This window comes from Ahaetulla prasina, chromosome 6 (assembly GCF_028640845.1).
Source record: "Ahaetulla prasina isolate Xishuangbanna chromosome 6, ASM2864084v1, whole genome shotgun sequence".
NCBI classification, from domain to species: domain Eukaryota; kingdom Metazoa; phylum Chordata; class Lepidosauria; order Squamata; family Colubridae; genus Ahaetulla; species Ahaetulla prasina.
The window spans coordinates 85,291,944-85,305,423 of NC_080544.1; the positions used below are offsets into that span (position 1 = coordinate 85,291,944).

Here is a 13,480-nt window from a genome sequence, read left to right on the forward strand (position 1 = left end):
GATACAAACCTCCCTCCTTATTGGTTTTTAAAACATGACAGCTGCATGTCCCTCCCTCTCCATGTTTTTGCTTCCCTAGAGTCCCTCCATCCAGCCTTTAGGAACACGTGATCATGCTGTCATCTTTTCCCTCTGAATTGCTTGCCAGCTTGGTAATGGCACAAGTGAATACTGACAAGCAAGCCATCTGGCTTTCTTTTTCTCCCTCAAGTTGTTAGCCATAGTTTCAACTATGCAACTGTTTTTTCATGGAGAAAGAAAAAGGCATGCCAGAAAAAACTTGATTGCATTACAACTCTTCTTAGATGGTGACTTGATCTACAGATGTAACAGAATGACACAATAGGATCTTGACTGTTTTCAGTGATTTGCATATAGAGACCAAGATGAGAGAGAGAGAGAGAGAGAGAGAGAGAGAGAGAGAGAGAGAGAGAGAGAGAGATGATGGAAGGTAATCCAGGCCAAGTAGATGCAGCTATCAAATATGACAGAATGTGTAACTTTACTGGGAACAAGATAAGAAGTGAATTGGACTATTTTAAATGGATTATGAACAGTTTTTATATGTTTGTATATTGGTTTTTGATGTTGTGAGCCAGGCAGAATTGCTTAGATGAGACAAATGAGATGGAAACCCATACAAATCACGAAGAGGAGGAGGAGGAGGAGGAGGAGGAGATTATTCATTGTCTAGGGGAGAAAGGAAACATAAAGTAAATCTTCTTTAATTAATTAGATATAAATTGTCTGAAGAATTTCTTTGACAGGCTTCCAAGAGTCTGTTACAATACCTTATTACCAATACACATCTTTCCAGATATGCATATGGTTCTTGTTGCCTGAGTGTGACAGTCTGATGGAGCTTGACATCAAGTCACAATTATAATGTTGCTTTGTTATTGGGGGGGGGAACCCAATTCTTTAGAGTATTACATAATCAAATGAAAATCCAACATTTTATTCCTAAGAATAAATTGCCAAAGTAGAATAAAGAGTAGAATGAAGATTAAAATAAATTTTGTAAGAATTAAGTGGCAAAGTAGATATATGGGGAAAGAGAACAAACAGGATGCAACTATAACAACAATCTCCTGTTTATCCTACATAGCAAATTGTCTTGATTCACCCATTGTACTAAAACATCACTTAATAACAATTTATTGAATCAGCCAATAAATAATGCTGCAAGATTTACAAACTATAATGGCTAGGATCTGGTCAAAACCAAAACCAAACATTTAATGGCCCAATGCAATGTGTCAATCCAATCACCAACCTGCATTTTTGTGATATTACATTAGCAGGTAATAGATTTATTTCAGGATCTTCAACAGTCAATTTATATGCATTATTCTGCATTGCTGCTTTCACCCTCCCTTGCCACAGTTTTCCTGCAGCAACATGATCCAAATCAATAGTCCCTTGGAATTATGCCTTCCAAAACCCACTGGGGATGTAGTCTCTAAACATGTTTTCTTGTTCTAGCTACTGTGCAACTTCTTCTCAGTTCAGTCAAATAGAATGCTTCCCTTGCACTAAAAAGTTCAAAAGTCTTTATCAAAATAAAGACTGTGAATGATGGCAGAAGGCCTACATATTTATGCTGGTATTCTAGACAGAGAGCCAAGATGGAGGCAAGTTACAACTATTTTAGACTTAAAATATTGGACAACAAAATAGACCAATGTAGCTGTTGTGACCAGGCCCAAGTAGGTAGTAATCAACTTAGTCCATGGAAAAACAAACTAACTTTATTTGAACAGCTGGGAATTACTTCATTCCCAGCGTTGTTCAACTCAAAGTAAAACAAATGCCTCCCAACACAAATTCCTCAGTTATCTCGCAAACCTTGGTCCAATTAGGCAAACTGCCAAAGGCCCTTCCTGGCAAACATCCAGAAGCCACAAAAACAAAGACATAGGCAGAAGACGAAGCAGAAGACGCAGCTACAACATTGTTTTCCGGCAAAGCTCAAACGCCGGTGCTAGTCTTTTTTAAGCCTTATGGGAGGGGCCAATCATCTCTTGGCCCTACTCCCGAGTTGTCCTCTCTACTTGAGCTGCTCTTGCCTTCTGGCAGCTCTTCTCATGCATGCATTAGGAACAGGTTCCTCCTGTTCCTCTGCCTCACTACTATCAGTCTCTGGAGACTCTGGAATCCACACCTCACTTCCCAATGGCCCCGGCCTCACCTCAGCCTCATCGCTGTCCGACTCCATTGCCAGCTCCATAGGCTGCTGATGGACCACAACAGTAGCAAGGAACAGGAGGGCGAGTAAGTTGCTACTGTTTTTAATAAGTAAATTGGATGGAACATTTTTCAATTGTTGTTTGGCAATTCTAGTATATTGTCAAATTTTTACATCAGTTTTGACAAACCAAAAAATTCTTGGCTTAACTTCCTTAACCTCCTGTGGGAAACCGAAACTGCTCCAGTAATGATTGATTTGTTAGAAACACAATTATGTCCTCATACTAGTCTGATTAGAAATAAGGAGACAGTACTCCACTCTAGGATCAATCAAAATGTGACATCTTGTCTAGAGCTGCTCAGAGAAGTATATATGATGCAATGCTGGTGGTAATGTTGCAGTCTATAATCCAACAAATCAGGATGGTACCAATTTACGGAAAACACATCTACTAAAATGACATTATGCATTAACAGTCAATCAATAGAGAGTTAATGTTTTCCAGAGAAAGATCATGTGGGGAAGCTATGCATTCAATAGATGACCTTGGGTATAAATTGGAATCCTCACGTATCTTTCCAATCTCAGCCATTGCTCACTGACACATGAAGGGTTCACTCATTATAAATGATTCTCAAAATAAATCTACCATTTAATCTATATCAAATGATCTCTCACACCCAAAAGGGACAATATTTCTAGGGAAATACTAGAATAGACTGTGTAAAGTCACCTAAACTTTGCTTTCACAAATGAAACATCCATATCTATATTTTTCACTAAATAAATCTCTAAAATAAAATGCATTCTTTTACTTTTAATTCCAATTAACTGCAGCAGAAAGTTGTACCATGTAGGCAAAAAAAATACGTACTTCCATATCATCTATTATTCTGTAATATGGAAAAATGAATAAAGCACAGTTGATCTCAGTCTCTTTTTAATGTTAAATGTTTCACCAAGGTGTCATATTTTCCGTTTGAATCCATAGTTGTCAGGATAAGTTCAGTCCCAAGATCATTTCTATCACAGAAAATATTCTGCAATTTCATGTTATGTCAGCTGGATCTCAAAAATAACAAAGATCCACATGTCTTTAGCCTTGGAAACTTGGTATGTTCTTGAATACAGCTACGTTACCTCATCCACCAAGTCTAGGCAGCTTATGTCTCAAAAAAATCACAACAGCCATAGTTCATAAAATGAGTCCTCAAAAGACATCTCCATTCAAGGTCTCTACAAGAACACCTAGCTTTTCTACATAAAGAAGAGACTATTCCAAAGTTAAGTTGGCTGCAACCAAGCTACCTGCTTCTGAGCTTAACTTAACCACTTAACTTTTTGGGGAAGGGGGGAATCTGCAACCAGACCTCTCCTTTGGTACATACCAGATGGGCAGATTCTATCTGCAGTAAAAATAAAAAGATTCCATCCATAAAGAGCTTATAGATAATATCCAGTATCTTGAACATCTGTAGGCCAGGTAGCTCCCACAATATTGGCTTTATTTTGTTAGAGCAGTTCTCATCAGTTAATGAACTACCTCCCTGAATTCTAGCCAACTTATATTTTAAGATCAGCTGGAGATACCTTGTGTTTTAATTTTTATGATTTATTCATAGTGAGAAAGCCAAGAATAAGATTTCTTGATGACAGTGTTCTAGCAATGGACCTCTCTTTGAGAAATACTCAATTGTTTTTTTAGAGCCAGCTTGCTATGGTAGTTAGGGCTCCAGGCTAGAAACCAGGAAACTGTGAGTTCTAGTTTCACCTTAGGCACGAAAGCCAGTGACTCTCACTTTCAGTTTAACTCACATTACTGGGTTATTGTTGTGGGAAAATAGGGGGAGGAAATTAGGTATATTTGCCACTTTCAATTATTTATAAAAATAATAGTGGTGGGATTAAAATCTACAAATAAAAAAAAATCTGATGTACCATATTCTTCTTTAATATCAACTGCCAACAATAATTTTGCTCCTGAAAAACAATGCAGGAGGAATTATTGTTCTTTAAACTCATAGAGGAGATCACTTTTATTATTTCAGATTCAAACTCAACTCCTAGAATAAGTTGGAGCTTCTAAGCATAATTCCGCAATTCTTGCATTTTTCTTGCTTGCATGGGAAAGTAAACTTTTACATTAAAGAGGGGAGGATGTCCTATGGTATTCTAAATTAATTCACAAAGAAAGTAATTATACAATTTTATTAATACAATGTGTATCACTATATGTTCCTATTAATTCTCCTATCAAGCTTACTTTGATAATGAGCATGATTCCTTACAATCGATGAAAAGTAAATCCTATAAATATTAGAAGGATGGTTTTAACTTCAAGACTTATAGCAAGTTAGTTCTTTAAGGTTGATGTTAGTCATCATGTTATGAGCCACGGTGGCTCAGTGGTTAGAGTGCAGTACTGCAGGCTACTTCTTCTGACTGCTGGCTGACTGCAACTTGGCAGTTCAAATCTCACTGGCTCATGGTTGACTCAGGCTTCCATCCTTCTGAGGTGAGTAAAATAAGGACCCAAATTGTTGGGAGGCAATATGCTGACTCTGTAAACCAATTAGAGAGGGCTGTAAAGCACTGTGAAGAGGTATATAAGTCTAAGAGCTATTGCTCTGTTACTGTACAAAAGTTAAGACAAAAAAGCTTCCTAATTCACTTTTCAACAAAAAACGTTATCAGGACCAATCCAAATGCCACCAAAGTGTGTGAAATTTTCCACATTATCATGCCCATCATACATGATGGGACACAGGAGGGAGGGAATGGGAAAGAAGCAGAAAGCTTTTTAAAGGTCAGTGACCTCATGATAACAACACCTGGCCTTTAAAAAAATCCTGCTCCGCTAAACTCTTGCTTCCCACCCCACTCTTTATTAGCTAGCCCAGAATGGATAAAATTCAATTTTATTTTTTTCTTTATATCAGATGTAACAAACAGGAAGCAGCAGGTGAAGCTAAGCAGAATCACATCAGATACCTGTACAATTAGCACAGGCCCCACCCAAGGCTGTATGCTCTCCCCACTTCTCTTTTCTCTATATATCAATGACTGCATCTCCAACGATCCATCTGTCAAACTACTGAAGTTCGCAGATGACACAACAGTGATCGGTCTCATTCGAGACAATGATGAATCCGCATACAGAAGGGAGGTTGAACAACTAGCCTCGTGGTACGACCGAAACAATCTGGAACTGAACACACTCAAAACCGTAGAAATGGTGGTAGACTTTAGGAGAAACCCTTCCATACTTCCACCTCTCACAATACTAGACAACACAGAATCAACAGTAGAAACCTTCAAATTTTTAGGTTCTACCATATCGCAAGATCTAAAATGGACAGCTAACATCAAAAACGTCATCAAAAAAGGACAACAAAGAATGTTCTTTCTGTCCCAACTCAGAAAGCTCAAACTGCCCAAGGAGCTACTGATACAGTTCTACAGAGGAATTATTAAATCTGTCTCTGTCTGGTTTGGTTCTGCAGCCCAACAAGACAGACACAGACTTCAGAGGATAATTAGAACTGCAGAAAAAACAATTGCTACCAACCTGTCTTCCACTGAGGACCTGAATACTGCACGAGTTAAAAAGAGGGCTATGAAAATATTTACAGACCCTAACACCTTGGACATAAACTGTTTCAATTCTTACCCTCAAAGCGACGCTATAGAGCACTGCACACCAGAACAACTAGACACAAGAACAGTTTTTTTCCGAACGCCATCACTCTGCTAAACAAATAATTCCCTCAACACTGTCAAACTATTTACTAAGTCTGCACTACTAATAATCTTCTCATCATTCCCATCACCCATCTCCTTCCACTTATGACTATATGACTGTAACTTTGTTGCTTGTATCCATACGATTTATATTGACATTTTTTCCTGATTGCTTATTTGTACCCTATGACTATCAATAAGTGTTGTACCTTATGATTCTTGATGAATGTATCTTTTTGTTTATGTACGCTGAGAGCAAGACAAATTTCTTGTGTGTCCAATCACACTTGGCCAATAAAAAATTCTATTCTATTCTATTCTATTCTATTCTATTCTATTCTATGTTGCATTATTTTGTAAAGTGTTTTGCAAAATGTGTGGTTGAAAGATCATGAATGTAATTTCTAATTATTTGTTGTTTTACTTGCAAATATGGAAATAATAAATCAGTTAACATCTGTGGCAGCAAAGATCACTCTAAAGGAACGAAATGCAAGGAAATTTTGAAGTAATGGGGGACTATTTAAAGCTGCTGGTGATTTTTTTATGGCAAAAATATTATCTAAGCATCCACAGTGAAAATTGACCCAGGAGCTGATACAGCTTTTAATAATATCAATGCATTCAATCCCTCATTTACTACTAGGACCATCATTTCATCATACATTTTATCACAACTGCCACTTGGGGGGAAAAATCTTACTAAATAATTGCTTTATCTTATGGGTAGCTTTCGAAAATAAAAAGTACACCTCTTGCTGAAAACTAAAGAATATATGTTCAGATTATAAAAAAAACAAGCATGCTAGGAATTACAAAATCCTCTGGACAATAAATACATTGTCATGTAGATAACAAAGTACAGACTGACGATTTAACCAATTTGATTTAAATAAAATGTGTCCTCACCTAACCTGATAAAAAGTTCTGCAAAATTCAAAAGTTTATACCTTTTTTTTCTAACATTTGGTCCATTACAATAAAGGTGGATTTCAGGTTTTGTTTCAAAGGGCTTTTAAGGATGAAAACTTTACTTGGAAGTAAGTCTCAATGAATTCATTCCTAAATAGGTAAGCACAGAGTTGCATTCTTAACTCAACAACTCTAAACACTTTAAATAAACATGACTAGAAAGTTGGTTCCAATCCTAACAGGTTTATTTCTAATGGCCTGCATAGTCTTATTGTTCCGGGAAATTGGGAGATTATGACTAGAATCAATTCAGGAGACATGAAATCCATTTCAAAAAAAGGAAATTGATATAAAATACAAAAAAAAAAGTTTTCGCAGTTTTAGAAACTGCATGGAAAAAAACCTTACACAATTTCCTCCCGTATGTTAATAAACGTTGCGGATAAAAGTGACACAGTGCAGTGGAAAGAAAATAACGAGTTAACTGGAACGCCATGTGTTCAGGCCAAAACTGCCTTATGGTGTCCACAGTTGCTCAAACAATAAAAAATGCTGTCCATTTTCACAGCCAAGAAATCATTACCAGCACCAAATGCCCATGAACAGCAATCTATGTTGATTAGTGAAAATGGGTGCAAGGAAAAGGAGAGAGACCAGCAAATGTTCTCTGGTTTGATAAGCGCATGTGCCTGGCTGCTTGAAAGACAAAGCTAGGCTAAGCTCCCCAGAACTATAAAAACGATTGACCCTAGACATTAACCAAATTGACAGGGACCAAATGTAATGCTGTTAACCAACAAGTTAACAGGGAGCAAGGAGGCTGTTTTGAAAAGATGCGGAAACAGGCCTTTCCAGCAGATTCCTGGACCCTCTGTCAGTTTGCCAGTGCTTTAAGAGGGTAAAGTAGTAAGATAGGAGGTGAAGAGGAAAGGCAATCAACCCTTTGCTCTGCCTGCCCTGTACAACAATCCATCTATTTAACACATATAAGGTATGTTGCAAGAGATAAGATGTTGGATGTGACATCCATACATCCCAGAAGACTCTGAGTTACCTTTGGGAACAAAAGCACTTAATCAAACCCACCACTGCTGGCATTGTTTGGATATAACTTCATCTAGTATCAAAACAGAACAGACTGAAAAGTGTCAGCCCCACTTAGGTGCCATCTTTTGTCATACTCTAAAGATAAGACAGTAGAGATAAGACAGTAGAGAAAGGAGGAGCTTCTAGTAATGACCTATTACTTTCTTCAGTATGTTTATCCCAAATTCCCATTTAATTCAGCAACACTTCTTATGCCCATTTAGGATCAAGCTGTCTTCGGGGGGAAAAAATGGAATTTAAGGGCTCGTTTTAAAAAAAATATTCAAAACTGTTAAAAAAAATTAAACACTTGCTAGTAAAAAAAAAGTTATAATCTTATGTGCACCTACCTAAACAGCAAACCAACTGAACTGACATAGTTTTCCTTCCAAGCAAATAAGCTTATATAGAGTTGCACTCACCTATTTTGCTTATGATCAACTTCTTATACCGGAAGAAGCAAATATACCACATATAAATATATACATTCCTTTTTTTTTTAATTTGAATTTATATCCCGCCCTTCTCCGAAGACTCAGGGCGACTTACACAGTGTTAAGCAATAGTCTTCATCCATTTGTATATTATATACAAAGTCAACTTTTATTGCCCCCAACAATCTGGGTCCTCATTTTACCTACCTTATAAAGAATGGAAGGCTGAGTCAACCTTGGGCCTGGTGGGACTTGAACTTGCAGTAATTGCAAGCAGCTGTGTTAATAACAGACAGACTTAGTCTGCTGAGCCACCAGAGGCCCATTTTGGTAAACATACTTGAAAAGCCACAACACCCACAATGTACGTGCCTTTTTTCTACCCAGAAGCTATTTAGATATCGATCTATTGCAATACTATCTGTGTGGTCCACTATCTACTGCAATGTCTATCTATTTTAGTTACTAGGAGTTGAAAACAACTTGGTGGCACATAATCAATCAATTGCAAAACCATAATTCAAGGCAGTTTACATAAACATAATTCACATAATAAAATTTGCATGTGTAGTTCAAGTCCAAAGTCTGTACCAAAAGCCCACTGGAATAAGATGGTTTTTGCTGCTCTGCTTCCCTCATCTCAGGTGGCAAGGCATTCCATGTCATGGGGACCGCCATAAAGAAAGGTCTACAGGCACCCAAGCCTTTAACCTCAATCCTGCCTTGTACGTTGAACCTATCTCAGGATGAATGCACAAGGCAGGAAGGTCCTGATTGAGAGAGTTAATCCTGCAAGTACAGAGGTAAAAATTAAAGCCAGCATCTTGAACTAGAGTTGGAAAATGTAGCCAGTGCAGCTACCTTAAGATAACTATGATGCTGCCAAATCTTACTGTTTTCTGTCAGCAGCCAGGCTACTCACTGCATTTTGAACCAACTGTAACTTTTCAGTCCTCCTCAAGGACAGCCCCATATAAAGTGCACTGCAGTAGTCTAACCATGAGGAGAAGTACGTGAATCACTATAGCTACAGTGTATCGTGTTTTAGCAATATTGCATTATTAACATGTACGCTGAATCTTCTGTACTGTCAGATGGATTTAAACTGGACCAGACACCAATTGACATCTAGGAAATCAAAGACGTACAAAGTAGTTTTTATACAGTAGAGCCTCTGGTCACAAAAGCTTCTGAACATGACCAAATCGGGTTCCGACCAAAAAATTCACTTTTTTTTGTGTGTGTGGCTGATTTCCCCTTCTGCGCCATTTTTTTTTTTTTTGTAAGTGCCAATTTTCAAAAATTAGGTTTAGGTAATGACCAAATCAGTTTGCGACCAAAGTTATGGAACGAATTATGGTCGTGACCAGAGGTGGATCTGCACCTGTACAATTATATAACTTGTGCAGAGATCTATGGTTTATATCAGGGATGTCAAACTCACGGCCAGCGGACCAGATGTGTCATGCGCTGGCCAAGCCCACCCCGGTTTAGTGAAGAGGGGGGAAATCGCAATATGTCACATGACGCCAACATGATGCCGCGAGTTTGACACCCCTGGTTTATATTCACTCCATTAAGTTTTTCATTACACCAAAGCTGCCTTTAAGATCATGACATCACCTTAAATAAAATGTCTTTTAAGTATTTAATAATATTAGTTATACAAAGCTTTCAGCTCATCAAAGTTCTGGATACATTATTTATTACCAGGTACTCGCAACTAAGTCCCCTAAAGATCAAGGGACTTAATTTCTGAGTAAATAAGCTGAATATTACATTAAATATTTGCTTTATTTCTTTTAAATGTCTTTGGTGCTTTACAGCATGAATTTTTATCAGCTATCCCCCAGACAACTTTTTATAGTACAACCAGGGCTAAAAGCTCTGTTTTTCCAATCTTTCATGACACAGTGTCAGAAAGGGAATTTTAAATACAGTCTCTCACATTAGAGTTCAAAACTCAGGATTCACTATTCCAAAAATTAGCTTTTAGTAACTTGGATCAAACTGATACCAATCATCAACCACTCCTGGAAATAAGTGATTCCCATTTAATAAGGCTTTCATCCTGCCTGATAAATTCTTTTGAGTGCTCAAAAACCTGTGCATTGTTTTATTCCTGAGTTCAACTACAAGGGCCCTCCCTTCCGCTTCAAACCAGCACTCATGGGGGCTAACCAAAATTTAAAAAACACAGAAAGATCCAAACCTTAACAAACGCTAAAAATCAAGCCAATGAGAAAAGAGGCATCTGTAGAGAATTTTGTGCCTAGTTTTAATACAGCTAATAAACACACCAGCAGATCCTTTTTGCTTGTTGCCTGATGCAGCCAATGTCTCTGCAGAGGCTGATTTACTTAAGACAACAAAGGAAGCTCTCAGTCACCTTTCTTCTTTCTCCCCACCCCCCAATAAGTTTGGGGAGACAGGGAAGAGAATGATTGACCAAGGAAGGCTGATTTTCTGAGGGGAGTGAATCCACATGAGGCTACTTAGCGACTAGGAGGAAAGAGAGATCTTAGTAAACAGATGGAAGATAATAAGCAGCCTCCACAACCCCCTCCCTTTTCTTCCACCCCCTCCCCGGCTTTTTGTCTCTTCTAAAAGGATAAGAGAAATGGTCAAGGAAGAAAAGCATTCCCGCGGCCCACCGCCCAGCTGGAAAGGCAAGCCCCAATTACTTTCCACGACTTTGCAGACTGCAATCCAAGGCACCCCTTTCCTTGAGGTCTCGGCGGCCCTCCAGAGATCTTATCATACTTCCCAAGGAACGCGCAATGGGCCGGAGAGTAAGGAAAGAACGACCCTAAGGAATACGAATAAGGAAGCCTTGTTTATTTAAGGGTGAGAGACCGGGGATCGAGTGAGTCTCCTTTATCACCAGCGCCGAGGGTGGCTCAACACAGAGGGTTTGGGGCTCAGCGCAGCTGGAAAGGTGGCGCTCCAGAAGTTGAGCGGAGTTCCTCGCCATCCCAACGGGACACGTGCAGGTGGGATGCCCGGGGAATCGCCCCCCCCCCTTCATCCACCTTTGCAAGGTGGCACCCTCGGCGCTGCGAAGGAAGAGGTGACTCGCGCCACAGCCTTCAACCCCGTTCGGGGTGGTTGTTTTTTTGCCTGCGAGGTTTCCAGGAGCACAAAGGATGCCCTGCTCTTCCTTTCTAGGTGCCGCGAGACCACCCGGCTCCCCTCCGAAAGAAGTTGCTTCCCCCCTCCCCAAGCCCTCCAAACGTGTGTTGAGAAGTTCCCGCTCTCGAACTTTCCAGGCATTGGGGGGGGTGGGGGTGTTAGGAACCTCAAACATATCTGGAGGGCGCCCGGTTGGGGAAGCTTTGCTAAAGTTCCCTTGCAACCTTTCCTGGGAAGTTCAGCAGCCCCCCCCCTCTTTTCATACCCACCTTTCCAGGTTTCTTGCTTCCTCCTTTCCTTGCGCCTTTTTTTCTTTCTTTTTCTTCTCTTCTCTTCTCTCTCTCTCTCGTTTTCCTGCTCTTGCTGAACCTGAAATGGTTTTGAAGACTTTCGCGCACCAGGCGGCAAAGACTCCGGCCGCCCCCCTCAAGCCCAGCTCTTTCAGCTGCCGCCACAACCTGCTTTCTCATTCAAACACACACAGCGAGCCACCCCCAACGGCGCGGAGGCGAGGAGAAAAACTCGGAGTGCGGTTTGTTTGTTTTTTGGAGTCCGGAATGGCTCCTGCGAACTGCTGGGGATTAAATCGCTTGATAGCGTATGGGTATGGTGCCTGGTTGCGAGTTTGGGCTCAAATCTGATTAAAAGCCCCAATCCCCCGTCAATCCTGGAAATGTCATGGATATTTTTAAAGCTGCTTCCCAGCGACACAGTGAACCACAAAAGATATGCACTCCGGGAAAGGCAGTTGTGTGTTACCTATTTTAGGGTTGGCTTCACACAATCAGTCAAAGCAGCCCAAAATCTTTATTTGCCCGCACACACTTGAGATACGAGTTTATCAACCTGATTTTAGCCTGGCTGTGTCTCACAAACCTAGTGCATGTAGTTATGGCTCAGTAAGTTGTGAAAACATAAAAGGTACAATATATTGTATAACTTAACTCCATGAATTCCTTGACACTTAATCATAGCTGTCATGCAACCATGCTTATACTGTAATAACACGTAGATTATATCTCATCTGCATGTAATCTGGATGTCTCTGTTGATTGAAGACCACCACTTCCTGTATTCATCTACTCATCTAATCAGATCCAACAGGGCCAACTTCCTTCATGTCTCATCTTTACAGGACTGTCATTTGATGAAACACTGGAAATGGGCTTTTTGACTGTTGTCTCCACACTGGAATTCTCTCCCAGTGGAGGTTCAATAAACTCCACGAATGCTAGACTTTAGAACTCAGGAAGATTAAATAGTACCTAGGAAGGACTTGTTTAACAGGAACGTGGTTTCTGCAAACATATGGCTTCTGTATTTTTCCTCAATATATCTTGCGAGTTCATTTTTATGCATATTTATAAGGATCTTGTGGCTTCATTACTACATCTTTTTTTTCCCTCCCCAATATTTTTTCATTACCCGCTGGCTGGACACTAAAGACGATAACACCAGGATGACCATGGTGGACTTTAAGGAGGTAGTGCAAGACAGAGGGCATGAACAGTGCAGATCCATAGACCGGCTAAAGGTTGAACACAACTGAATGGCTGATGATGACAATGACAATATATTTTATAACAGCAGTAATGGGATTCACTTACCAGTTTGCAAATGTGAGCGTGCGCACATGCGTGCTTCGCTCGCATGAGTAATGTCTGCGCATGCGCAGAATCTTCTTCATATGCGCAAAACATCTGTGATGATGTCCGGCGGGTGGGCAGAACCTCCTGCCACCGCTACCAGTTCTCCTGAACTGGGTAGAACCAGTAGAAACCCATCACTGTATAACAGGCTGCATAATGAAAATATTGGGATATTTTGAAAGGTTGCATCTAATAAACGTTTGTCTAATGCCTTTATTGTGGGACTGTAAAAACTCTTTCGGGTTACCCTTTATTGGGATATTATTATTGCTTTTCTTAGGGTTTGCCCCATACAACTGCAAAGTCCAGCTATTTTGCACTGCACACATTTAATT

The 13,480-nt window shown here is 39.8% G+C and overlaps 1 protein-coding gene across 1 annotated transcript in view; it reads right to left on the reverse strand.

The window, feature by feature from the left end:
- PLCH1 (phospholipase C eta 1) overlaps positions 1-11,933 on the reverse strand; it is a 138,104-nt gene extending 126,171 nt beyond the window's left edge. Inside the window, exon 1 of the mRNA XM_058189246.1 lies at positions 11,766-11,933. The gene's annotated coding sequence lies outside the window, so the exon portion shown is untranslated. The remainder of the gene's footprint in view (positions 1-11,765) is intronic.
- Between the last annotated feature and the right edge of the window lie 1,547 nt (positions 11,934-13,480).